Source organism: Argiope bruennichi, chromosome 7, assembly GCF_947563725.1.
Source record: "Argiope bruennichi chromosome 7, qqArgBrue1.1, whole genome shotgun sequence".
NCBI lineage: Eukaryota > Metazoa > Arthropoda > Arachnida > Araneae > Araneidae > Argiope > Argiope bruennichi.
In genome coordinates this window covers 25,898,465-25,925,575 of record NC_079157.1, presented here as the reverse complement: position 1 = coordinate 25,925,575, position 27,111 = coordinate 25,898,465, and the positions used below count along the sequence as shown (strand labels likewise).

Below are 27,111 nucleotides of genomic sequence, written 5' to 3'. Positions count from 1 at the left end.
CTTAGGCGGCTTTAATTATTGTTAATAAAGATAAAGAAAGATTTTTCCTAGGAAAATTCCATGATTGGGTTTATATACTTAAAATACAATTTACAATTAAGAATGATTCGAATTCTTTAGTACTACTCCGAAATTTCGAAAATGAAATTTACAAATAAATAATTAAAGCATTACCAACTCTTTTTAATTATTGAATTAAAAATACAATGAAATAAAATAATTGCTCATTGGTACATGCTTTCAGTTCTTGAACAGAAACAGAACTAGTGTTTTATAGGAAAATTCTGCTGTTATATTTTGTTAAAACATAGCGAAATATATTAAAAAATTTTTAAATGCGGGAAGAGCCGATGTGCAACGTCGATACAAACACTATTATTAGTTTCACCATCTTGCACCTAGATGGCTCTGCGTACATTGCAAAGGCCCGAAATTTGCAAATTGTTATTTGCATATTAAACAAATTAATTTCATTATAAATTTTAACTGCTTTTATTTTTAATTAATATTCTGAAATTGAAACATATTTGGATTTACAATGCAACTAAAAAATATTAACATCAGGAAGTAATTACTTTTCAAACGAATGCCGTTTATAGTTTTTTTTCTCCCGCTTAAGCATAAAAGAATTTAGAAGAATTACGTCCTGCTGCCCTCTATCGTTCATTGCTAGAACTACAACCACCTGTTATTAATCGCATGCCGGGCGCCTGTTGCTTTGAGAGACCGACCAAGTCACGCTGCGTTTGGAGCCACAGGGGTTGAATTCCACCGAATCCGAAGAATAAAATTGCGAAAGGTATATCAAGGTAAGTCTCTTTTTTCTTTTTACATACTTGAGTGTAAAACTAATATTGTGTAACTATAAAATATAAATAAATATTAAAAAAAAAGGAATTTTAAAAGATTTAGGAAACAGAGTCAAATGTAAAATTTGCATATCGCTGTTAAGAATTTACTTTTAAGGAAGTATTAAAAAATGCTGAAGAAATTTAGTTGTAAATTTGCTTTTTACGTAGAATTATATGGAAATTAAACTGTTTATTTCCTATTGTATATAACATATTAATATAAATGCGAGTAAGAAATGCTTCATTTTATAAATTTATAATAAATGAAAAATGATATTCAGGTTTTCTTTATAATAACAAGATTTCAAAGCGATATTGATAAAAAGTCTTGTCCTTTTCTTTTTTTGGATAAATATTTATTTTGTTCAAGAATTTACGCGACGATTCTCAGAAAAAAATTGACGCAAGAATGTGATTTCAGGAGCTATGTTTTTACTTCGCATTAATACTAATAAAATAAAAGTTGAAGAAATTTTCTGTATTCATTTTACCAGAAATAATAATTTATAAAACAGTAATGAAAAACGCAATGTATGTTTTGATACATTTTTAGAAGAATTTATTTCTTGAATATAAATTTTAAATAGGTTAAAGAATGGATGTTAGAAATATATATAGCAATTTTTAAGTTATTATTTGCCTTCTCAGTAAAGCATTGCTCCCACAAAAGAAATTTCTGACAAAAATATATAAAAATGAAAAAAAAAATTATTTCGGTATAAAATATTATATAATAGAACTTTTCTAATTAGATTTGTCAGAACCACTACAAAAATTTGAAGTTGTTAAAATTTGAATTTGGAAGAAAGTTTCTGAAGATGAATTCAACAAGATAAAAGTATAAAGTTGTATTTAATTGAAAATGACAACAGAGATTAATTTTTGATATTTAATATTTTTGTTAAGTTATACACAATATGTAAACAAATGGCAAGTAATATCAGTAAATGAAGTGACAATTTTTAGGATTTAAAATATAATATTGTAGACAATACTTTTAATAAATTAAAAGCCTTATTGGTGGTACATAATCTTGATTACAGCATTTTTATACAATAAAACTTCAAAATGATGATCTTTTCAAATGATTTTCTTGCTATTTTGAATGAATGAAAGTGAATATCAAGTAAAAGAAATCAGACATGTTTAAAATAAGATCGGAAATATTTAAATAACATAATCAAGTCAGAATATATATATAAATATTTAGACTTCAAGTTAATCAAAAGAGATTTGGATAATAGACGATATTTTAATAATTCATTAAAATAAAATTCAGAATCCTGGGGAAAAAATAGAATTATCGAATCCAAAAATTCAGATCTCAAAATATTCGACTTAATCAAGTTTTACTGCATCAGAATAAGCATCACTTCGGATACTTGTCCTAGTATTTTTTTTCTCCATAAGTTTTGAAAATTATGGATTTACTGTAAATTTGTAATAATTTTCAATGACGATGGTATAGTTTATTGGATCTAATCTTTGAATTGCTTTCTTCTTTATTTTTTGTTTTCTATTTTTATGAGTTGTACATTTTTTGTTTCCTGATATTACTTCTGAATTTGGTTTCTGTATAATTATTTTTAATGTCTTAAGTAAATTGTTTTTAATGACTTTTATCTGAGGAGTTTTTTAAAACTTTATTATGTAGTTTATAATTCTTAAAAATCCTAGTTTCATTTTTCTCTTTGAAGTTATCATGCAATACTACCTTACTCATTTTACATGCATCAAAATCAGTAAAAATTATCTTAATTGATTTTGTCGTAGAATCATATGTAACAGAAATTTTTTTGAATCTTGTAGGGGTTTCAATTAAAATATAGACATTTTTCCTATTTTGAAATAAAAATTAGAAAAGCAATATTTTCCTGGAGCATTTATATACATTCAATATACCTAAAAGCAAATTTTAAAATGTGAAATATTCTTTATTTATTGGCTCAAGTGATGAACATTATTATACAAATAATAATTTACTTTAGCTATTTATAATTATTCTCTTAAAAATTATAAAATCTTTAAAGAATAAGTTAATTTGAATTTAATTTTAAATGTTCAAACAAACCGAACAAAGATTTTACGCTTCACGAATTGAGCACCCAAATCAAGAACTTGCTGTTAAGGAAAATGAATCTAATTTTTTATATAATAAACTTTCAAACATAATGGTGAAAACAAGAGACGACTATTATCGTTAATATTTATAGTACAAAAGAGACGACTCAGATCTGTAAAATTTTTATAGCATAAATAACATTTATTAATTTCTTGAAATCGTCATAGTATATATTCCATTTTGTAAAAAAATAATAAATGAAATTACACTAGAAATAGCGGAAAATTATAATCAGTTTCTGAGTATTAATATCAAACTGTTTTCTTTTCAATCAGTATTTTTGAATTTATATAAATTTTTCTATTTCTTATTTGACAATTTAAATTCATTTCGTAGTTAAAAGGTTCACGAGCAAAATAAATGAGTCAGAAAGTCTGCTTTATGATTAATTTACTGTATATCAATAAGTGCTCAATTGGTAGAATTATAAAATATTTTCTAGAAAAAGGTTCAGCATATTTAAAAGTCTTTTGAAATTTTTAGAAACAAATCAACTTTCAGAGTTTTTAGAGAATGATTTCTCATTGAGAGATTTTGTTTTAAAATATTAATCGAATCAAATCATTTTCTTCTAATCATCTCTAAAAAATGGCACAAAAAAGTTTAAAAATTTTGATTTTTATTAAAAATGGAAAATCGTCTGCAATAAATTGCTATAAAAATGTAGAAAAGATTTGATGATAATGATGCTAGAAAGAAACTTTGATTATAACGATGTGAAAGATGTCGAAAGATATGAATATGTTCGAAATTAAAGTATATTAAAAAAAAAATCGTCTTCAATAATCTGAATTATTATCTAGTATATAATAATTAAAAAAAAAGAATAAATGAGAAAAATCTTGGAAAGAAATTTTGATTATAATAATGTGAAAATAATCTGGACAGATGTTAAGTTATTCTTTTTGAATCGAAATATTTATATTCAGCATTTTAAAATATCATTGAAATATTTGGTCTTTAATCTCTAAAACATAAAATAAATATTAAAGCAAAATGAGTAAAACAACAAAATAAAAAAATGTAGTTCTAATATTAAAGGATAAAAATGTAAAATTAAATATACTAGTAAGTGATTTTAATTTTTCTAAAAGTTCAAAAGCTGTGCCAGTTTTTAGATAAAAATTCTAAGCCATCGAAATTTTAATATATTTTAAAATATATTTTTCATCGATTATTATAAAATTTGTCAAATTTTATTTGAATTAAATTTAATAAAAATGTTCAGGAACTTCTGTATCTCTTATTCAGATACATCTTTGAAAAGATATTATGCAAAAATTATTATAAAGAAATTATTTAAAAATTGCTAAATATAATGATGTTATTATAACAAATAGTATGATTGTCGAATGATTATTGGTTCAGAAATGAACGCATTCGATTGAACGAGTTAAGCAAAAGCACTTATGTGTAGATGCCGCTGGTTTTCACATCAGACAAAGGAAAAAAAAATCCCCTTTTTATAATCTAAAGAATATTTTACTTTAGAAAATAATATTAGAAAACTTCAGAGAAATATCCTTTACAATACTGTGATATTGATTATACAAGAAGAATGGCTTCTACAGAAAACTAGACTATCTTCAAAAGCAATGCAAACAAGCAGAAAACAAAGTAAAATTAGAATTTAGTAAAAAGTCCAAATCAGGCAATCATATCGCCTGATAATATTTGCCATATAGAGTCGTCATAGATAAGATAATGACTTTCTTGAAAATTAAAATAAATAAATAAATAAAATACAATGGATGAAAAGTGGGAAATAATACATGAGAAGTTGGATTAGAAAACTCACTTAACGCAGCAAAGAATTTTACTAAATTTCAGAGCAAAATTTAATTTGATAGCATAAAGAAATAACTACCTGATTAATAAACCAATTGTTCGTGTTATGTAATTTTATTACGTAAGTTGTTCCCAAAATTGAACACAGATAATGTTATTTGAAACATTTGTAAAGGAGACAGTGACATTTGAACGAAATGTATAGAAATTTGAACACAATTTAATGACATGTCTTAATAGGTGAAAAAATCTCATATAGTTCTTTTAAGATTGAATGGCTTTCAGATCAATTTATTAAGATGCTCTTCAGAAAAATGATCTCTTCAACAAATGAAAATCTTTGCCTTAAACTGATTGATATTAAATTTAGGTTTAAACTCTGAAAAAAGTTTTAATAAATACTATCCAAGAATTTAGAGTTTTCTTATTTGTATGGCTGTTTATCTCTCTACAATGGGAATCTGAATCAATGAGATAATTTTTTGAAAATTTGCGACTGGAAGATCGATACATTTGTTTAATATTAAAGATCTTTGTATATGAACAAATATTAAGATATATAGTCAGTGTATGCGAATGAGGGTTCATTTTAGCGTTTAGGGAGCTGAAAAATATTTTTATTCATTTGTTTTAATTCTTCAGAATTAATTTTGAAATTGTATGCATTTATAACCGATTAGTATAAGATTTGTATGGTATTTATAACCCTATTAGTCTATGATGTTATATGGCATCTCCAAGTTATTGTTCGATATTTTGAATGCTATACAATATTTTGAAGATATCGTGACGATATTATGGCCACTTTATGCTAGAAGGGACAAATTATTATTTAAAATAAGAAAAATGAAATCGGCAACTCATTTAGAAAGACGAATTCGATATACAAGTGCAATAGGTTAATATTTTTCTGTCCGATTTTTATTCTTTTATTGCCATTTTATTTTTGTTTCATGTTTTTATCTGCTGTACTTGAATGCGTTGATAAGAAAAAATAAATACATTAGTGTGCTAATAGGAACTTATCACTATTAAAAATAAGAATATGAAAATGATGTATAATGCAGGCCAGTGAATTTGATATATGAGTGTAAAAAAGTCAATATTTTTTGCTCAATTTTTATTCCATTAATGTTATTTTGTTTTGTTTCATTAATTCATTTGTTTTATTTATCTAATGTTTAGCTGTATATGTTGGTAAGAAAAATTAAAAGTTTTTGACAAAGGCTTTTTTTTATTTAATTTTATTTTTCTGTCAATAATTTTTTATTTGATTTTGCTTTTTATTATTTTATTTTGTTTCATTAATTCCTTTATTTTTTATTTGCATTATAGCTGTTTGTATAGGCAAGAAAAATGGGAAGACCTGTTCAAGGTGTTTCAGTGTTTTGTACTTAAAATTTTTTTTGAAGGTTTTTTTTGTGTCTTTTTTAATTATCTTTTTAATAAATTTGTTTGATTTTATTTCTTCATTATTATTTCATTTTGTTCCATTTATTTTTGTTTAACCTGCAGCTGCATGCATTAGTAAACAAGGAAATGTAAAATCTTGAATGCGTTTTCATTTTAATAAGTTTGGTCTGGCACTTTAAAATGAATTCATTTTTCATTTTAATTTGTATATAGTTTGTATTACTATTACTATTATAACTTAAAATTTTTTGTATCTTTCTTTCTTTTTTTTTCTGCTTGTAATAAGATCATTTGTTTATAAATAAAACTAAATATATTTTAGAAAAATAATTTTTTTTTTGTTGAATTTCGGAATAGTTAAATCATTGTTGAAATTATTCAAGCGAATATATACAATGACTCAAAAAATTGAAAGTACACTTTACTTTTACTTGATAAATGCAACTTTCAATAAAAATAAAACATTATCGGGAAGTGCAAACATGTTTTTATTTTTACACATAACAAATGGTTTCATTTAGAGTAAAAATAAAGAAGAATCAACGAAAAACTTCTAAATTGAAAAGTTTCAGAAGAATTTTAAATAAACACACGCAGAATTTTGCCTCTATAAATTGAGAATACACCAATGAAATTCTTGCAATATCTCACATAGAAAGAAGGTTTCAGCATTTAGTTGCATGTCTTTTGGCTTTTATAATGACCTCTAAATGTCGTGGTACCGATTCGACCCATTTCTGGTGGTATCTGAAGATATTTTACCCCATTCTTCTTGCACTTGTTTTAAATGGGGTTTGTTTCTAATTTTGTGTTTTTGGACTACTGCTTCGAGTGTGGCCCACAGATATTTAATGGTATTGATGTTGGGGTTCTGTGGTGGTGTGTGTAACTGCTGTTTACAATAAAAAAGACACCATATTTTGACGTTACGTGCATTCTGTTTGGGGTCGCTGTCCTGCCTGAAAATGGAATTTCCATCTAAAGCCAAATTTTTAACACTTTCCTTTAGATTGTTGCGACCATATGGTTCATCCAACTTGTTGCAGAAACTTTTCAAATCATAGGCAGAAGTTTAAGTGCTGAAACTGTGCTAAATGCCATTAGACAAGCTGGATATAAAAGTAGCATTGTTAGAGAGAAACCGTTCATCAGCTTGTAAATTCAGAAAAAGCATTTGAAGTTTACAAAAACTCATCAATTGAAGACCGATAACCTTTGGAAGAAAGCTATATTTAGTAATGAAAGAAAACTCAACATTTTTGGCTGTGACAGCCATTGTACTGTATGGAGAAAGACTTATACTGCTTTGGATCCAAAAAATTTACGTCCTACAGTTAAACATGATGGTGACTCCGTCATGATTTGAGGTTGCATGACTTCATCCGGGGTAGGAAATTTAATTTTTATAGAAGGAATTATAAACGATATCATTTACTTGTATATACTTCGCAACAATCTAAAGGAAAGTGCTAAAAATTTGGGTTTGGATGGATGGTTCTAATGTTTCCCTTAATTTAAACATGTAACTTACATGCATTCAATTTCATTTGCAGAATATAAAAAAATTGGAATCTGTTGATTTAATTTGATATTTCTAATAATTTTTTTAACGAATTTTATAAATAACTTTTTTTGCAAACGATTTCGTTTTCGTAAATGATCAAAATATCATCATTAAGTAAATAAAAATAATTATGCAGTCAAATCTTATTTTTCGTGGTAGATAGAAATAGCATAAAAGAAATAGCACAAAAAGGTATTCCGGAATTTCATTAATAGTTATAACAAATAATTTTTAGTAGATATTAAAGAAACTTTTTATGTGGTTTTATGTAAAAAAAAAAAAAAAAAAAAAAATGCCCGAATCACAAAATTTGTCGAAGATTTACGAAATAATGAGGAAGTCTTTCCAGATAAAATAAATGATTAAATTACAGATAGAAACATCTAAAAAAAATTAATTTCTCATTTTAAGTATGTGGAAATTTTCGAAATGCACAAAATTCAATATTACTCGAAATATTCAATATATATATATTCAATTCAAAATTCAATATCACTCAAGAATTCAATATTCTTGTGATAAACTGGTTTAAAACCACTTTCATCATTTGAAGATATTAGAGTTGATTTATTTTTGGAATATATTATTTATTTTATTTTGGAATATTGGAATTAGTTAACGTGATATGTACATACATTATATACCATAAAAATTGCATTAGTTTATGGTTGTACAATGTATATTGCATATATATTATATATAATATAATTAGTGTATGGTTACACTTTGTATAAAAAAATCGCTCAAAAATAAAATCGCATAAAAAAGGAGAGAACAAAAACAGGTTTGACTGTATGCTTAGTTATAATTTATATAATCAAATATTTTAAATAACCAAGGAAGTAATATTATATATATTTAATTATTTATTATTATAATTATTTTATTATTCTATCCGTACTTCTGGCGTTGCAGTGGTATAACAAATGCGCTAGTCTGGTTGATAAACAATCTTTTTCTTTTTTTAAATTTTTTTTCACAAACACTTATTCTGAGTGAACGATTTCTTTTCCTCCAAAATTAATCAAAATGTTTAATATTCAGTAAATAACAATAATTAATTATAATCTATATGATTTTTTATATTAAATAATAAGAGAAAATATTATTTATATTTAATTATATTTTATTGCTCTTATTATTTTATATTAAATCTATGTTTCGTGTATTCCAATGACTTCATCAAATGCGCTAGTCTACTTGATAAGAATTGTTTTTTTTTATTGACTTCTATTTTTTATTGACTTTTATTCACCAAAATTTAATTTCAGCAAACGATTTTTATTTTTTTTTATAATTGCATTGATGTAAACGCTTAATTATAATCTTTATGATCTTATATTTAAAATGTTAATTGATATTTTTCATATGTAATAATATATTCTCACCATTATTATTTTATATTCCACCTGTCCTTCGTGAATTGCAGTGGCCGCACCAAATGCGCTAGTCTGGTTGCTTAGAATTAATATTTTTTTTCTAACGATATTTTCCAAATACTTATTTTCAGCAAACGATTTTTTTCTCTTTTTTTCAATAGTAACAAAAATTTTCATAATTGGATTGATACAAACTCTTAATTATTATCTGCATGATTTTATGTTTTAAAAAAATAAATGAAGCAATATTGTTTACTTGTAAAAATATATTATTATCATTATTATTTTATTATTCCCTTTGTTTTTCATGCCATGCAGTAGCGTATCAAATGTGTGAGTCTGATTCACAAATATAAGTGGTATGGGATTCTATCATCATATGGAATTTATGCTGTGTTATTCTGTTTGCAGTGTCAAGTAAAATACAATGGAGCTAACTTTCCGGTTGTCTTAATTTTGCAGAGACATAATAGGAAGGCTACTTATAGACTGATTCATGAACTCGGACAACAAAATCTGTAGACTTTAGCTGAGAAAATAAATTTAAAAAATGGATATTACAATAAACTCTGAACTTGCATTTACATATTTGGAAGTTTTGTCCAAAATACTAAAATTTTCGATTTTGAATATCATATTAAGACTATAAAACTGAGTATTGACTCTTTATATCTCTATTGATAGCTTGATTAAAAATAAAAGAGACTCTGCGCGTGTGTGTGTTTACTTTGGCTCTCTTTAGATCAAGCCGTTAGGGTTAGAGCTAAAATTTAGTATAAATACTCCTTGAAGGGTAAAAATGGGCATTTTAGTGCAATTTTTAAAATTTTTTAATTAATTAAAATTAAGCATTTTCGGTTTTTTATTATTACTTCCCAAAATTTAATTGCTCAAAAATGGTTTCCACTACGCTTTAAAACTCAACAAATTTTTCTTTCCAACAAAACCAATTTATTTTTCGCATGATTTTTTTTCTGAGTTTTAACAATTAAAAAAAATTTTTTTTGAATTATTTTTAGCAATATAATTACCGTTTTCATTATTTTATTACAGTTTTATAACAATTTTCATTATCATATTTAATATTATATATTTGCTCCATTGTTTAAATCTAAAGCAAAAAAAGAATCTGTTCATTATTTGTGCAATTTGCGTGAAAAATCGGAAAGTGAAGTTCCATTACCACAGAAAACAACGTGCAGTTAGATGATAGATGATTTTGAGAGACATTTTTAATAGCATTATAATATTATTGAATTCTATTTGTAATGTTCAAGTACATAATAAACTAAACAAGTGTAAGGCTATTAAAATAACTAGGTTTTAATGTTTTTTCATAATTTGATATTTAAAAATACTTTTTTTCAGAAAACTATAAGCATCAGGTGCATAAGGGATTTAATTTAAATTAAAGTCTACCAATATTTTCAATGAAGCAACTAGTCGCCAAATGCGCAAGTCGAAAATAATTGCAAATAAACATATTATTCTTATAATCTTTTCTAAATTAAAAAGTTTTCATTATGAAACCACTCAACTCGAACAAAAAAGCATAAAAATAAAAATTTGTGAACATACTTTTATCAGTGTGTTAAAATTTTTCATTTTTATAATTCCTCATTTTTTAGCCCTCGATTTATAAATCATTACTATAAATAGTTTGAAAGTTACATTAATTTCTTTTAAATGCACTGTCAGGTGGAGCCATTTGTATTAAAAAAGTTTAATTTAATTATTCGATTAACTGATAATTAAATATTACAAATTATCTTGTCATCAGGAACACACAATATATATAAAATTTCGAAGTTTTAGCCCAAATGGGAGCGAGTGAAAAATCGTTTGAAAATTCCATTTTTACATTACATGAAAGAAGTTAAATTGATTAAAAATCAAATTAAAGTTATCAGTAACTGAACAAAAAAAGTTTAATCAGAATAATTTTGAACTCATAATTTTGAAAAGAAAAAAGGAATGAAGATAGATACCAAGTAGTTTAGGAAGCTTTTATTATTTTATGGAATAGCCATAGAGAAAAAAAATCGATAAATGTTTTAAAAGATTATAAATAAAGTATAACTGTTACCTATGGTATAGTTTGATTCAAGTGGTTTTAAAATATAAAAGGAATAAAAAATTTCGTTGAGAATAAATTATTATATATCTAACTCTAAACAATAAGGACGGAATTATTTAATTCGTATAAAATGTATAGAATTATTGCATTTTATTGAATATTAAGATGTGTTAGATCAAAAATAATGATTGCAGTATTAGGGAACAAAAATAATCCAGCTTTTAACCCTCTGGTTACGTAACTCTTTCAAATCACTATTTAGATGCGATGTTTGCCAATAAGTTCAAATATTTTTCAAAGAAAGTGAACTGATACTGTATGTTACACGATAATAACATAATGTAATTAAAATATGTAATCGTAAAAATAAACATTCTAAACTGCGAAAATGCGGGTTGCTGAAGAAAATTAACTGGTTGCCAACCCGCAGAAATCACGGGATACGCAGCTGGAGGGTTAAAAGCATCCACTTTCCATAATTACATTTAATATAGTTTTCATAAATATGCTTTTATTAGCGCATTAAAAGCAGAAAATTTTCTTTCAATTCCTTTTCCCTTTTTAGATTCTTCAAAAAAAAAAAAAAAAAAAAAAAAAACTTCCTAGTAATGAATTTGGTCCAAAATTTTATATAAATCTTCAGTTTAAATATAAAGATGTAAGGTCCATGATTTGATGGATCTGATACAAAATTTGACACCGATACAATTTTGATATAAAATCCACATACCAATTTCTTTTTCTTTAGCTGCTTATGTTTCTGAAATTTCTTGCTGGTACACACTTGGATAAAATGACAGATAGACAGTCTGCATGTTGATGGATTTTATTCAAAATTACAATTACGATTATCTTTTCAGAAGCTAAGCCATCTATTTTCTTATAGATTTGATCCAAATTTTGATATCGAGCGATGTTATTAAAACCACATGCCCAATTTTATTCTCATAGCTTTAGTTTAGTTTAGACATATTAACGCCTCGTTTTAAAGCAACACTAGGGCTATTTTGTGACGGACCTCGTAATTTTGTTTCGCGGTTAGATGACGGGGAAGATACCTGAGCTGACAACCTATCTCCAAACTTTCCACACCACACCAGCGGGTGGACGTTTGGCCCCGTCGGTTATTTGGTGGAATCGGGACTCGAACCCTCCGGTTTCGAAACCGCGACCTTACCACAGGCTACCTCGACCCTGTTCTCGTAGCTTCTTGTGTTTTTGAATAATCATGTTTGTATCCACTTGAATAAAAAAGCAGAAAATTAATCTACCTATGGACGAATTTGGCCCAAAATGTAACACAGATCTAAAAGCTTTGTGTAAAACTCATGCCTATTTTGTCTATATATCTTACTATTCTTCGATTGTAGCATTCACATATAAACTGATGAATAGACGAACATAGAATGAATAGAAACATGCTTTTTTCGAATTCAAGGAACTTTAAAATGCTGAGATTCGTCAACCAATATCTCGAGATCGGAATTTTTGATTATCACAATACTTCCTTTTAGAATACGGGAAAACAAAAATAGGAATGATGTAAAAACTGATGGATCAATGAGTTTTCCTCAGTTGTCAGACGATATAGGGAAATATTTTCAGCCCCCTTGTTTCATTTCCGAAATGGCATCACAACCAAACGAGACACGCCACTGTTTTGTCCCACGATGACAGTAATAATACGCGTTCTAGAGTGAAAGATGACAAAATCACCGGTTGATAGTGAGACACAATTTTGTAAAGGATGAAACACGCCGGCAAAACAATTTTTCATTGTTTGAGGACTGACCAGTGTAGACCATAACTCGATTTTTGAATTGTTTTGGTGTTAGGAGAAGAAAAGGAACGAAACATTTTTTGGGTATCGAATCCTTATATCTTTTGATTCACTTTGCTAGAAAATTCTTGTTGGTAATGTGATTTAGATGACTTTTTGTTGAATTTTACTCGTATAGTATATCAAAACTCATAGACCCTATTTCTATGAAACACACACACACACACACACACACACACACACACACACACACACACACACACACACACACACACACACACACACACACACACACACACACACACACACACACACACACACACACACACACACACACACACACACACACACACACACACACACACACACACACACAAATGACTTTATGCACCACTCGGATACTGTTGGAGTAGGAACAGTGCTAATACAAAGCTCACATTAGCAATGAAAATTATATTAATTGCATTAGACTAACATCAATTTTCGAATCAGCAGTAGACTTTTTTTAGAATGAATATCGTAATTTGAAGCAAGAATAGAAACTCGAAAACACTAGAGTCATCATTTTGTTCTTTGAATTTCAAAACTATATCAAAGACAAGATGTTTGACTAATAAATTTAAGGGAATAGTGGACTCTATTAGACACTTTTGGAAATTATTCAGTTAGGGTGATGAAATTTTTTTAGGCATTTTCAGGAATTATTCAGTTAGGGTTATGGAATTTTTTAGGCATTTTTAGGAATTATTCAGTCAGGGTTATGAAATATTTTAGGCACATATGGGAATTATTCAATTAGGGTTATGGAATTTTTTAGGCATTTTTAGGAATTATTCAGTTAGGGTTATGAAATCTTTTAGGCACTTTTGAGAATTATTCAGTCAGGGTTATGGAATTTTTTAAGCATATGTATTAAAATATAAATGCTTCAAATTTCTTAAAAAACATTTTAAAGCAAAATATATTGTTTTTAAAAAATTTTAAAAATACATAATTTTTAAAGATTTCAAATGTTCTAAGTGTCTTAATTTTGAATTTTTTTCTGTTATTTTTTTCTTATTACCCAATGTAAATTTATTTTGCATACAATTACGAATGATTTTTTAACTCCAATTCAATGCTAATTTTTAAGAAATATTTTTAGGCACTTTTACTTTATTTTCAAAGGAATTTATGTTTTTCTAAATTAAAATTGACTTTTAACTATCTAATAAAATTCGAAACATAAAATTCATACCTCATTTTCTTTTAATATTTGACCAAATTCTTTATTATCAATTTCATTTAATTTCTTCAAAAATGAAGACACACGGAACATTTCAAAGATATTTAAATCTAAGTACAATATCATTTTGAGAAAAGTCAATAAGATGTACTTTTTTTCCTCTTAACCCTTCAAATATTTATTTTATAAAACAATACATTTTATGAAACTATTTAAATTGAATATAAACATATATTTTAGTGATGAAAGGATGAAAATAAAATTGCACGTTTTCGTGCATATTTGCTTATTTCAAAATCCATTGTCCCCTTAATACTTTGGAAATGGTTTATATTTATTTTATCTATTCATTTTCTAGAGGAGAAAAAGTAAATCGTCCCTAGCTATATATCAAAAGTGTAACTGATATTAAATTTTAAATCAAAATCATTTATAAGTAGGTTTAAAAATCCGTCTTTTTTATATAATTATATGGAAATGCGATCAGAGAGAAGAAAAGTTAAGATAATAAAGTTTAGCATATGAATTTTATATCAAAATTGTAGATCAATATTAATTTTTATATCAGTTTTGTTAATTATTAGACTCTTTATCTATTGTTGTTTTGAGAAAGTTATACTTCATAAACAGAAGATACTGAAATAAAATTTTCCATGTCGTTTTTTATATTAAAATTATAGATCTGATTCAAATTTTATACGATATCCGCCAAAATTTTACTATGTGATCTTACATTACGATCTATATTAAATTTTCATTCAAGATAAAAAAAAAGAAAAATTTTAATTAATTTTTGTTATGTGGGATTATCAATTTTTCACAATCTTAGAATTTACCTTTCTATAAAAGGGATTAATTTCTGTAAACGTTTTTTTATTTAATGATTATTAAATATCCGAAATGTTTCCTATGTTAAACAGTTCGCATGTATCAAAGAATTTAAGTTAATTTCCTTCTAAAGTATAAAACATGAATGCATACTTGATACAGTCGACGTCTTTAAAATTATCTCTAAATATTTATTGAAACTTAATGTCTGGAATATTTGAAAGAAAGGAATGCACTCTAAAGAATGTATGCACCCAATATTAGATATGAATGCATCAAAGAGTACGTAGTCAATATTATTGGTTCATCAGAATTTTCAGAACGATATATTTTAAACTACACGAATATTCTGCCTGAAGGAAAAATGATCGATGATGTTTACATTAACTTGAATGAAATAGTTTAACACGATCGTTGATGCAAAATTACTCAACGACGATAAGTTAATCAGCTTAAATGAATCAATTCTAATGTTAGAGTTCAACTATTAATATTAATAATCTTTTATATGAATTACGATCAACTTAACACTTGTTGACATAATATTTCAATATACATTATCATTTAACTATTTAACTAAAGTTCTAAGAGGATCTTCCAAATTAAGTCGAAATCTTTGAAGATAATATTTTTAGCAAGTGCTGTCTGGTTTCCATCAGTAGTGATGTAATTGTTGATGAAAATGACATTAAATCAAAAAATGTTCTGATGAAATACGAATTTTGTATTTTTATACAGATCCTCTATTTTGTGTGTCATATTTAATAAAATATTTTTGGGACATTTTAAATAAAATAAAGTTTAACTCTTTTGCAATTAAAACTGATTGAATTATGAAAATTTGAATGTCTCTATTCTATAAAAACGCATTATTTTAGACCTCTTCATCGACCATCTTAAAGAAAATACACCAATACGCGCTTGGGTTTTCCTTTGAACTGATTGTCTAAGATAGTGAAATCCTTAATTGTCCTCAAATAATGATATTCAAAGCTTTATAACTCCGTCAGGTATGATCGTAGAAGATTGAAAAGTTGGATTGTCAAGATAATTTTACTGAATATGATTTATAGGATTGAAAGACTACACAAAATTTTTATTCCATAATTGTTTTCAGAAGTACCTTTATTGATTGAAATAAAATAAAATCTGATTTACCGCATTAAATATTTTTGAAAGTAAAATTGAATTTTAAGAGGAATTACAGAATTTTTATTGGATAATTCTTTGAAATATTGCATAAATTATAAAAAAAAATATATTCTGTGGTATACATAAGTTTACAATGTTGAAAGATTCGATTTTTCTGCAGAAATATTTTTTGTATCTATCCATGTAAAAAAGTTTTTGGAGCTTTATCTCTTTCATTTCAAATTCAAATTTAAATCTTACGATAGTTGGCAGGTAAGATATATAATATATATAGAGATATAGAGAGATAAGATATATAGAGAGATATATAGTACAATGGACATAAGACTTTTATAATAATATGAGTTATGTCTTCTTATTAATATCGGAATGTGAAGCTTAAAAATATTTTGCTGAAGAAATATTAAGGACCAAGGTACATAAATATTTAATTGAAACTTTTATAGAGTATTACTCCTGTGGAAATAGCTGGTCGCCAAAGGCAGCTAGTATAAATTAAAAATAAAATTTAACCTAAACGAGCACTTAATACTCGAATGAAAAAAAAATTATTTTCATCAGTTGCCATCATTGAAATTAAAAGATTAGTTTAATTAACACTACAAATTAAGCGTAGAAAACGATAATTTTTAGCATTTGTTCTATGTGAAATGAAATAAATATAAAGCATGATATTTTCTAGAAAAGTGAATGCAAGAAAAAGTTTTCTGTGACTTTTTGAAATATCTTTATTACGACTCTCCTTTATTTAAAATTTATACGGATTATTAATACAGGATATACGCTCTAATTTAATTATTTTTTAAAACTGCTCTCATTTTTTAAGTTTTCTGCTCTTTCCTGTGATGCAAAAAGGCTTTTTTTTTATAAAAAAGTAAATGTTTTGAAATGAAAATTTCTAACATCAGCTCATTATTTGAATTGAGAAATACCATCTACTACTTTTAAATTTATTCTTCTTTTAAAATGTATATAAACAAGCTATGGATTGCAGGACACGTTTTTGCACTTTATGAAAGAAAATATTTTGTATTCCACAATTCAAAAACATTTTGAAATCCTGGCATCAAAATTACTAAATGCAAAATAAGCAAGTTTATTAAAAATCCCGAATCATTACAATTATGTTGAAAGAAGACTCCAAACGTATGCCAGAAAAAATTATGTATTGTTTAAAATATTTCTAAAGAGAAATAATGATAACAAGAGAAATTCCTCCCATGCAAAAAACAATTGCGAACTCTTTCAATAAGTTTTGAATCAGTCTGTGAACTTTTTCAATATATTTCAACGATGTCTGCTGACGTTTCACTCATGAACAATTGTGATTTATAGTCTGCTGAAAAAAGAATTCTTTCTAAGTAGAAACCTGCCAAAGATTATGAAAAATAGTAAAAGAGGAATAGAAATCAATATACCCGGAAATTTTATGAAAGGACCGTTCTATCATTGTAATCACGATGCAGACTTATGGTCCAGAAAAAGATGATCAAATTGAACTCCTTAAAAATAACCTGTATATTCTAAATATTAATCGCTGAAAGAATATATGAACAAACTTCTGAGTAATTGGATATGGCACACATGATAATCTCAATTGCGCATGCGTTCCTAATATGCACTGTTTATTAAATTGTATTAAAAAAAATAAAACTCTGCTTTCGCGCATGCGTAAAGAGTAGTTGATTTCAAGAAAATATGAAAGAGATGAAAGATGGAAGCGAGGATGTTTGCATTTCATTCAACGAGGCAATAAAATTTTATTATCAGCGGAATTAAGTGGCGTATTAATTCCTAATAATCCTCAAAATGGGATTACACTTATGAACAATAAATATACGAGTTTTGGAATCAAAATAAAGTATTAGCTTTGAAAATGAAAAGTGAAAATTAAAAATAACGTATGTAATCGCTGCCTCAGCTTTGGACCGAAAGGCTCCAAGTTCGAGATGCAATTCCGCCAAATTTCGGTCGTGTATGCGGGCTTGCCGCTGTTTAAATGTAACAATGTTGGCTAAACGTTCTCTTATTGGTTTGGAGAATGAGTGGCAATTCAGGTTTCTCTTCGTCATCTGATATGAGTTCAAAATTGCGAGATCAATCCTAAAATAACTCGGTGCGTAAATGGATGGGGGGAGGGGGCAAGACTGAGAGAATATGTAAGCGAGTTAAAATCGTATATTTTGTAATAAGTGAAACATCTCCAATTTAACGAGGCTAAAATGGGAAAATCAATTTTTGCTTTCTCTTATGCGGAGTATAAAAAAAGTATAGTAATCGTCAAAAAATTCGAACTCGAGATTTTGACGAATCACCACGCTTTTAGATTCCCCGTCCCTGAGTTAAAAAAAAAAAACATTTTTGGTGCTTCTGCTTGTGATAAAGATAACACAAAAATGCTTTGAGTTTGACTGCCGATATTTGGTATAGATATTTTACACCAAATTAGAAGATATCTATCGAATTTTGAACAAAATCCGTTAAGAGGAAATATATCTGTCCAGCAATTCGAATATAACTTAACATGATATCTATCGAATTTTGAACAAAATCCGTTCAGAGGAAATATATCTGTCCAGCAATTCGAATATAACTTAACATGATATCTATCGAATTTTGAACAAAATCCGTTCAGAGGAAATATATCTGTCCAGCAATTCGAATATAACTTAACATGATATCTATCGAATTTTGAACAAAATCCGTTCAGAGGAAATATATCTTCCCAGCAATTCGAATATAACTTAACATGATATCTATCTAATTTTGAACAAAATCCGTTCAGAGGAAATATATCTGTCCAGCAATTCGAATATAACTTAACATGATATCTACAAAATGAAGAGAGCTGGATGGATAACATTATCAAATTTTGAGCCAAATCCAATGAGGGGGTTGACCGTTTGTCTGTTTGTACTTTCAGAAACACATAAACACGATGTCTTAAAAACGTAATGAGTTAAAGATATTAAATATGGTATGGGGTTTTGTGATTACAAATGTAGCCTTTTCACATTTTTTTTCAATAGATTGGGAAAAATGCACCTAAAATGCATATCCGATTAACCACATGCCAGGAATTATTCGCCAAACATCTCGCCAAGGTTGACACGTTAGATTTAGTAAAATGCTGAATTCACGCCATAGGTTAATATTTCGCTGTAAGAACGATTGTACGCCAATTCCAAGCAAGGTGTTTTCTGATATATTGCCCTTTATTAGAGGGAATAACAGAAAGTTTTTTGGGGACCACTCTCGATGGTTTTTGAAAGTACAAACAAGTTTAGTTTCTTTAAACGACAGATTGGAAGAGTACATTTCAGTACAAAGAAATATCGCAGAGTACATTTAAAGTTCCTTATTGCATTTACTAAGTATTCTCTAAAATTTAACAATAAATTAACATAATTTCACAGAAGCATTTCATCTCATCTTTACATATTACACAAAGCACAATACACAAGAATAAATAACACAAAGCACAAACAAACACAAATACAAAATAGCTTTAATACTATAAAATTAACATAATTTCCCAGTTGGAAGCTTTTTATCTTATCTTTACATACAACACAAAGTACAATACACAAGAATAAATAACATAAAGCACAAACAAACACAAATACAAAATAGCCTAAATATTATAAAATTAACATAATTTCGCAGTTGGAGGCTTTTTATCTTATCATTTACATACAACACAAAGCACAATACACAAGAATAAATAACATAAAGCACAAACAAACACAAATAAAAAATAGCCTAAATACTATAAAATTAAAATAATTTCCCAGTTGGAAGCTTTTTATCTTATCTTTACATACAACACAAAGCACAATACACAAGAATAAATAACATAAAGCACAAACAAACACAAATACAAAATAGCCTAAATACTATAAAATTAACGTAATTTCCCAGTTGGAAGCTTTTTATCTTATCTTTACATACAACACAAAGCACAATACACAAGAATAAATAACACAAAGCACAAACAAACACAAATACAAAATAGCCTAAATACTATAAAATTAAAATAATTTCCCAGTTGGAAGCTTTTTATCTTATCTTTACATACAACACAAAGCACAATACACAAGAATAAATAACATAAAGCACAAACAAACACAAATACAAAATAGCCTAAATACTATAAAATTAACGTAATTTCCCAGTTGGAAGCTTTTTATCTTATCTTTACATACAACACAAAGCACAATACACAAGAATAAATAACATAAAGGACAAACAAACACAAATACAAAATAGCCTAAATACTTTGAGAGCCAGAGTGCAGCCAATTATTTAAAGGTTGAATTAAACAATATGTATATTTAAGCAATATGAATTATAATACAATAATGAAAAATTTATCAAATAGGCACCTCCTGTTGACTTATTGTTCTAAAAATTCGATTACCATTAATTTGTATGCTAACATAATGTAACCAATTATTTACCGCTTCGTATTTTTGTTTAACAGATGCATAGCCATTATTCTGTAGGAGATATTTCGGAAGCAGAGAGATTTTAAGTTTAGAGATTTAAAATCTAGAAATCTTTTTTTCATGATTGCCAAACCACAATTATTTACCTTTAATTTATGCTTCAATCAGATCTTTTGATGCAAAATCATGGAATTCCGAAAATACATCAGAAATAAATTGCGGAGGATGCAATTCGCATGGATTAGCAAATGAAAGAAGAGTTGAAAACAAAGCCTTATTTCCTTCTAAAATCTGCGGTAGAAATTTTATCACTTTGATTCTCTCTCATAATAAAGACGTCAGATTATTTTGTTTCGGAAATATATAATCCGCGAAACGAATAAACTGAAGAATTTGCCGTTCTTTTTATTCATCGCTTTGAACTTATTTATTTTGAGATAATTATGAAACTGAAATGATTCTTTAAAATAATTAAATTAAACCTGTTTATCGGAAGCCATCTTTAAAAGAAAAATGCGATGTATTTTATTCATTTAAAGAGTAACGAAAAAGTAAGTTCCAAAATATGAATATCTGTGGTTTTTTAATTTTACTTAACTGGCAGGAACAGGCCTCAAAATCCTCATAAGTGTCACGTCACCCCTCTCCCCTAACCGCATAAAAACGTTGAATCTTGGGCAAGGCCATAAACAACACGAGTGCACCGAGTTTAATTTTTAGGGTCCTGGACATGAAAGTCCTGTGCTTTGAAATATAATATTCTGATTTATTCTGACGATGATTAAGTGCGTGCCTAAAGTGACGTTACGTCGGTAAAAAGCTCATAATTAGAATTTAAAAAATAGAATTTAAATAGCTATAAAAAACTAGCTATTCAAAAAACAAATCTTTCTTATGCATGTGCACTAGAGACAAAAGTAGCTAAAGGCAGCCAAAATAAATAAATATATAAATAAAGGCGCAGTCATAAAAAGAAAAAGTGTAAAAAGGTCTACATGGCTCAAACAGAAGAGCCTACATAGTATTCCACAGTAAAATTATCATAGAAAAAATTGAGTAAATAATGAAATTTATCAAAAGTAGTTAGTTTAAAAACAAAAAATAAAAAAAATAAAAGTGAAATAAAAGCAAATTATCGTAAATAGAAAAATATAAAAAATAAATGAAAAAAATAAGTAAATAAATGAAAAAAATAAGTAAATAAATGAAAAAAAAAAGGCGCAGTCATAAAAAGAAAAAGTGAAAAAGGTCTACATGGCTCAAACAGAAGAGCCTACATAGTATTCCACAGTAAAATTATCATAGAAAAAAATTGAGTAAATAATGAAATTTATCAAAAGTAGTTAGTTTAAAAACAAAAAATAAAAAAAAATAAAAGTGAAATAAAAACAAATTATCGTAAAGAGAAAAATATTAAAAATAAATGAAAAAATAAGTAAATAAATGAAAAAAAAAAGAAACAGGAAAAAATAAATATATACATTGGCTATGTCTAAGGTAAGAGTCCAAGATCAGGAACAAAAGGCTAGATACAGAGTTCTTTCTGCATTTTTTTCTTATACTCACATGATACTGTCCACTTTTAACAATGCTTGACTTTCTCTGCTCATACTTTGAAGAGCTCAGGCAATCGTAGAGTACCATTTAAAGTTTGCTACTGTTAAAAAAGCATTAAAACTTGAACTACTAAGAGGAATTGTTTTACCACAAGGTTTAACCAACAAAAAATCCTTTTTCCCTTTATAGTAAAATAACATGGCTCCAAATGTCCTCTTTTCTTTGTAGTAAAATAATATATGGAATCCAAAATAAGAAAGCTTAGCCCAAACAGGAGACAAACTAGGATAAATTATTATTCCATTTGGAAAATCCAGCTTAGAAAACTGGAAATGCATTTATTAAAGTCTTTTTTTAAGATAAATTATTAAAAAAAAATGAAATCTGCTATCGCAAATTTTAAGGTATCACGTGAGAACATTATTTTTTTAAGTCACTTGGTATCAATCCTACAGAAATCTGATTGAAACACATGAATTAATTGAGTTAGTTTAATGCAGATTAAAAAGTGTACAGATTATGAAATAAAAGCGGATTCTACAAATAAAGAAAATCCTACAATTAATTTAATGATTGGTAAACGCACGCAGTTGAGCATTTTAATGGATGACTCTACAGCATTTAAAAAGATTATTTCAGATAGTGTATCAAATTAAATTAAAAATATTATTAAAGTTAAGTAAAAACCATACAGATATGAAACCGATATCAATAAAAAAGTAATTTTTTTGAGTTTTAAGATAATAATTACTAAGACTCTTTGTTGAAAGACAATTTTATTTGATATTTGAATATCAATTTCCGTAGAGAAGTCATAATTATTACAACTAGGCAAGGATTAATGTACAGTCGCCAAAGTTGTAATATTTGGAGCGATTTCTCACTAAATGTCATCGTAACAATTTTTTATTGCAACTTCTAAAAGCCTTTTATTATCATTTCTGGTTTCCATCCAGGATGGCAATCTTTTGGCGAGTTTTTCGAGATTGTAAAATTTTTTACGTGCTGTCCAGTCAAGAGAATCGGGTTTATGGCGAATATTCGCGCCAAGGTGTAACAACCTTCTTTATCATTTTCTAATAACCCTACAAGCGAAAATTTGATGCCTCAAAAGCGATAAATCACCAATTTTCCACCCGTGCATTTTGGGGCTCCAAAAGCCTCAAACCAAAACAACATCATGTTCTCATATGATAATAATTAATGAACTGAAATTTGACTCAGAGATGAAATTTTAAATAAAATTTAGAAATCAAGTTGTAACTTTAGTTGTGATAAATCGCCAAATACGACAACCTTTTGCATTATTTTCTAATAACTTTAAAAGCGAAAAATTGATGCCTCAAAAGCCACAAATCGCCAATTTGTTGCCTACGCATTTTGAGGCTTCAAAATGTACAAGTGTACTAATTTCATTCATATAAGTTATTAGTTTTTGAGTTTCTGAATTTACATGTAAGTGAGAACACACACTTGTAGACGGTCAACTATTTGACAGACTAGATACCAAATTTCATAAAAATCTGCGCTTTGGATGCTAAAACTTTGAGTCAAATTTCATTTGTCAAAGTCCGTACTTTTTTGAGTACATGTATGCAAAAGTACAGACTGTCAAACGACCGACACATTGACGGATTGGATTCAAAATTTGAAATGAACCTAAATTTTATTTTTTTAAAATGCTTACCAAATTTTATCCATCTAGCTTTTTAGTTTTTGAGTATCGCATTCGTTCGTATTTAGAGAGTGAGGCAAAAAGACTTCCGGCAAACGAATTTCGTTCAAAATTTGCTAGAAATCTACAAATTTGATATAATGATCATATACCAAATTTCATCCGTCAAAGGGTTATTGAGTTAGAGTTCATAGACAGACAAAATGAGAAAAATGTGCTTTTCGAACTCAAGGAATTCTGAACCGTGGCGGTTCGCCAAAATCTCGAGACAGAATTTTTTGACCATCGCAATACTTTTTCTATGCTTCCTACAATAGAAAATATAATGTAAAAATGAAAAAGATTGAAAAAGAAAAAATTCCAGTATTAATTTGAAGAAAAGTGTTATCGACCATCTAAAGTCAATTTTGTAATCAAAGCAAATTTTTATTCTTACTTTTTCGTATAAGAAGTTTAATAAAATTTAATTTTTTTCAAATCCTTTTCGAAGAATTAGTAACAATATTTTGCAGTTCGATTAATTAGCTAACCGAATCTTTTGAATTAAAAGCAGAGTCTAAAACGTTCGTATGACGGTTTGCTTATGTTTAACTGTTGCCTTGCCATTCTACAACAAATGATGAGAACGATTTCTATGTCATGTACGTTAGCTTTATATATCTATATCTATATCTATCTATCTATCTATCTATCTATCTATCTATCTATCTATATATATATATACAAAAGTATTAGAAACAAGTTAATAGGAAAAACAAAAAATCAAATAAAAATTAAACCAAAAAAATTCTAAAAAATATAAAAAAAGAATCCGGCCTGAAGACTTTTTCAAGGGTCACCCTCAGGCAGGGATTCAAAGAAAGGGATTTTTTCTGTGAGGAAATACAGACATTGTCTAATAATGATTCCTCGTGACCCGAAAATCCCCTGAAATTACGCTCAAGAGATATACCATTTTAACAGAAAGGAAATATAAAACAACAAATTAGAAGAAATTAACCACAACAAAGTAAAAATACAATAACAAAAATAACAATAAAAACAAAAAATAGCACTAAAATTAAAAATTAAAAACGAAATGGCCAGAACATACCATCAACAGCCAAGGAAACTTTAAACTATCGATTGTGATTCCCTGTTTTTAAAAAACTAACGGTAAATTATGTAAACAGATGTAGGCTTATTTGATTTTTGTTTTTCCTATTAACTTGATTCTAATACTTTTGTATCAATTCATCTGTGTTTTAGAAGTAGCTGCAATTGCGCTCTCTAAATACTATGAAGTTCTTTTTTGGTTTTAGTTTAAATAGGTTATAAATTTTAGTTGCGATTTCGAAACTGTTTTGTTTCGTTTTCTTTTTAGTTTCGTTTTCAAACTTTTTCTTACTTAAGATTGGTTACTTATATATATATATATATATATATATATATATATCAAAGTCATTCTAAAATATTTTCTTATTTCCTGATCCCATTCCACTTTTTCTATTTAATTAATTAATGATGCACCATCAGTTGATCCTCCGTGCCTTTGTCAAGGTCAGCACGTGTATTGAATCGACACGTGGCTGAAATCTCATGTTATATAAGACCAGGCATAAAATGTTCAGTTGGCCTTCATTCTGGCTTGTACATAATACGTGATATATATATATATATATATATATATATATATATATATATATATATATATATATATATATATATATATATATATATATATATATATATATATATATATATATATATATATATATATATATATATATATATGTCATGACAGAGAACTCTTACATGGAAACGGCGTGCCATAGTTACTAAATCTTAACTTTTGTCGTGAATTTTGATACGATACATTCATTTCTACTGAATTTATCGTGTCACCTTTGGTACGATTTTTGGCGATCAATCCTTTGCATGTGAATAATAATATTTAAAAATCAAATTTGTTTTTTAAACACATTTTTCTCATTCGATTGGAACAAAAATTTGACACGAAATAGCACTTGTAGTCACAGAATTCCATATCAAAATTGATATAATTAAATAATTCTGTTTTTGAATTACTGGATGTTTCAGAAAGTACAGACCGACAGGTGGTCAACCCTAGTTGGATTTTGCTCAAAATTTGATAGATGTCTACACTATAGATAATCTATGTCTACACTATAGATAAATCTATGTGCCAAATTTTATCTATCTAGCTCTCTTCATTTTGCAGTTCTCTAAATTTATATTCGAATATCCGAACAGATAGACTTCCTTTAAACGGAATTTTACTCAAAATTTGATAAAATCCATAAATTTGGTGTAAAAACCATATACAGAATTTCAAACTACTATAGCGTTTATTTGCTATCTTTGTTGCGGATAGACAGATGGACATTATCCAAAAATGTATTTTTTTGAACTCAGGAGACGAAGAGATTCTCTAAAGATCTCTAAAGATCAGGCAGACGAAGAGATCTCTAAAACGAAGATAATCGTTAAAATTTCGAGTTCGAATTTGTTGACGATTATTATACTTTCTATGTACTACGTATACGAGGAAATAATAAAGTTTACTATGAATTTAAAGCACAAATAGATTGTGATAAAAGAAAACATTAAAAATTTATTTTAACTGCCATCCTGCTTCAGGTGTTTATCTATATTATTCGCCTATTGTTCCACACTGTTCACTAATCGCTGTAAACAGGATTTACAAATCATCAAAAATCAAATCGTACATTTAAAACAAAAACATAAATCTTCACGAAATACTTCAGTATTCTGAGACGACTACTTTTCGACGATTCTATCTCATAAAGGGGAGAGCGCATTAAGAAGGATGAGCACATTTCTGGAATTCTTCGTCTTTCTTTGCCCTTCCTTTTCGTCCTATTAGATACTTTTTTTTTCAATTTTTTTTCACGTGTATGTGAGTATTGTGTCGTTTCTGACCTTATTATTTTAATTCAGTCTGCCTATAAACCGAATTTATTTTATAGTTAAATATAAACATCCCCTCTTTTTATTTTCCTCTCACCGACCCCCGGGCGGGGCACCTCGAAATGAGGATGAGATGCTTCCGGCATGGTGGTTGGATCTCGCCACCCTGGAGGGTACACTAATAGGTGGGGGATCTGACTCCTCCCATCGATGACGGGACGTACTTCCTTCGGGAAGGGTTGTACCGTGGCCGGTGACGGCCCTTAGGACTCAACCACAGTTCCCGCCAGTGTTGCTGTTACGGCGGTCCAGACATTCAGT

General features: G+C 27.5%; 1 protein-coding gene across 1 annotated transcript in view; it reads left to right on the top strand.

The window, feature by feature from the left end:
- The first annotated feature begins 728 nt into the window (after positions 1 to 728).
- Positions 729 to 27,111, top strand: part of LOC129976157 (thyrostimulin alpha-2 subunit-like) — a 91,913-nt gene continuing 65,530 nt past the window's right edge. Inside the window, exon 1 of the mRNA XM_056089586.1 lies at positions 729 to 809. The gene's annotated coding sequence lies outside the window, so the exon portion shown is untranslated. The remainder of the gene's footprint in view (positions 810 to 27,111) is intronic.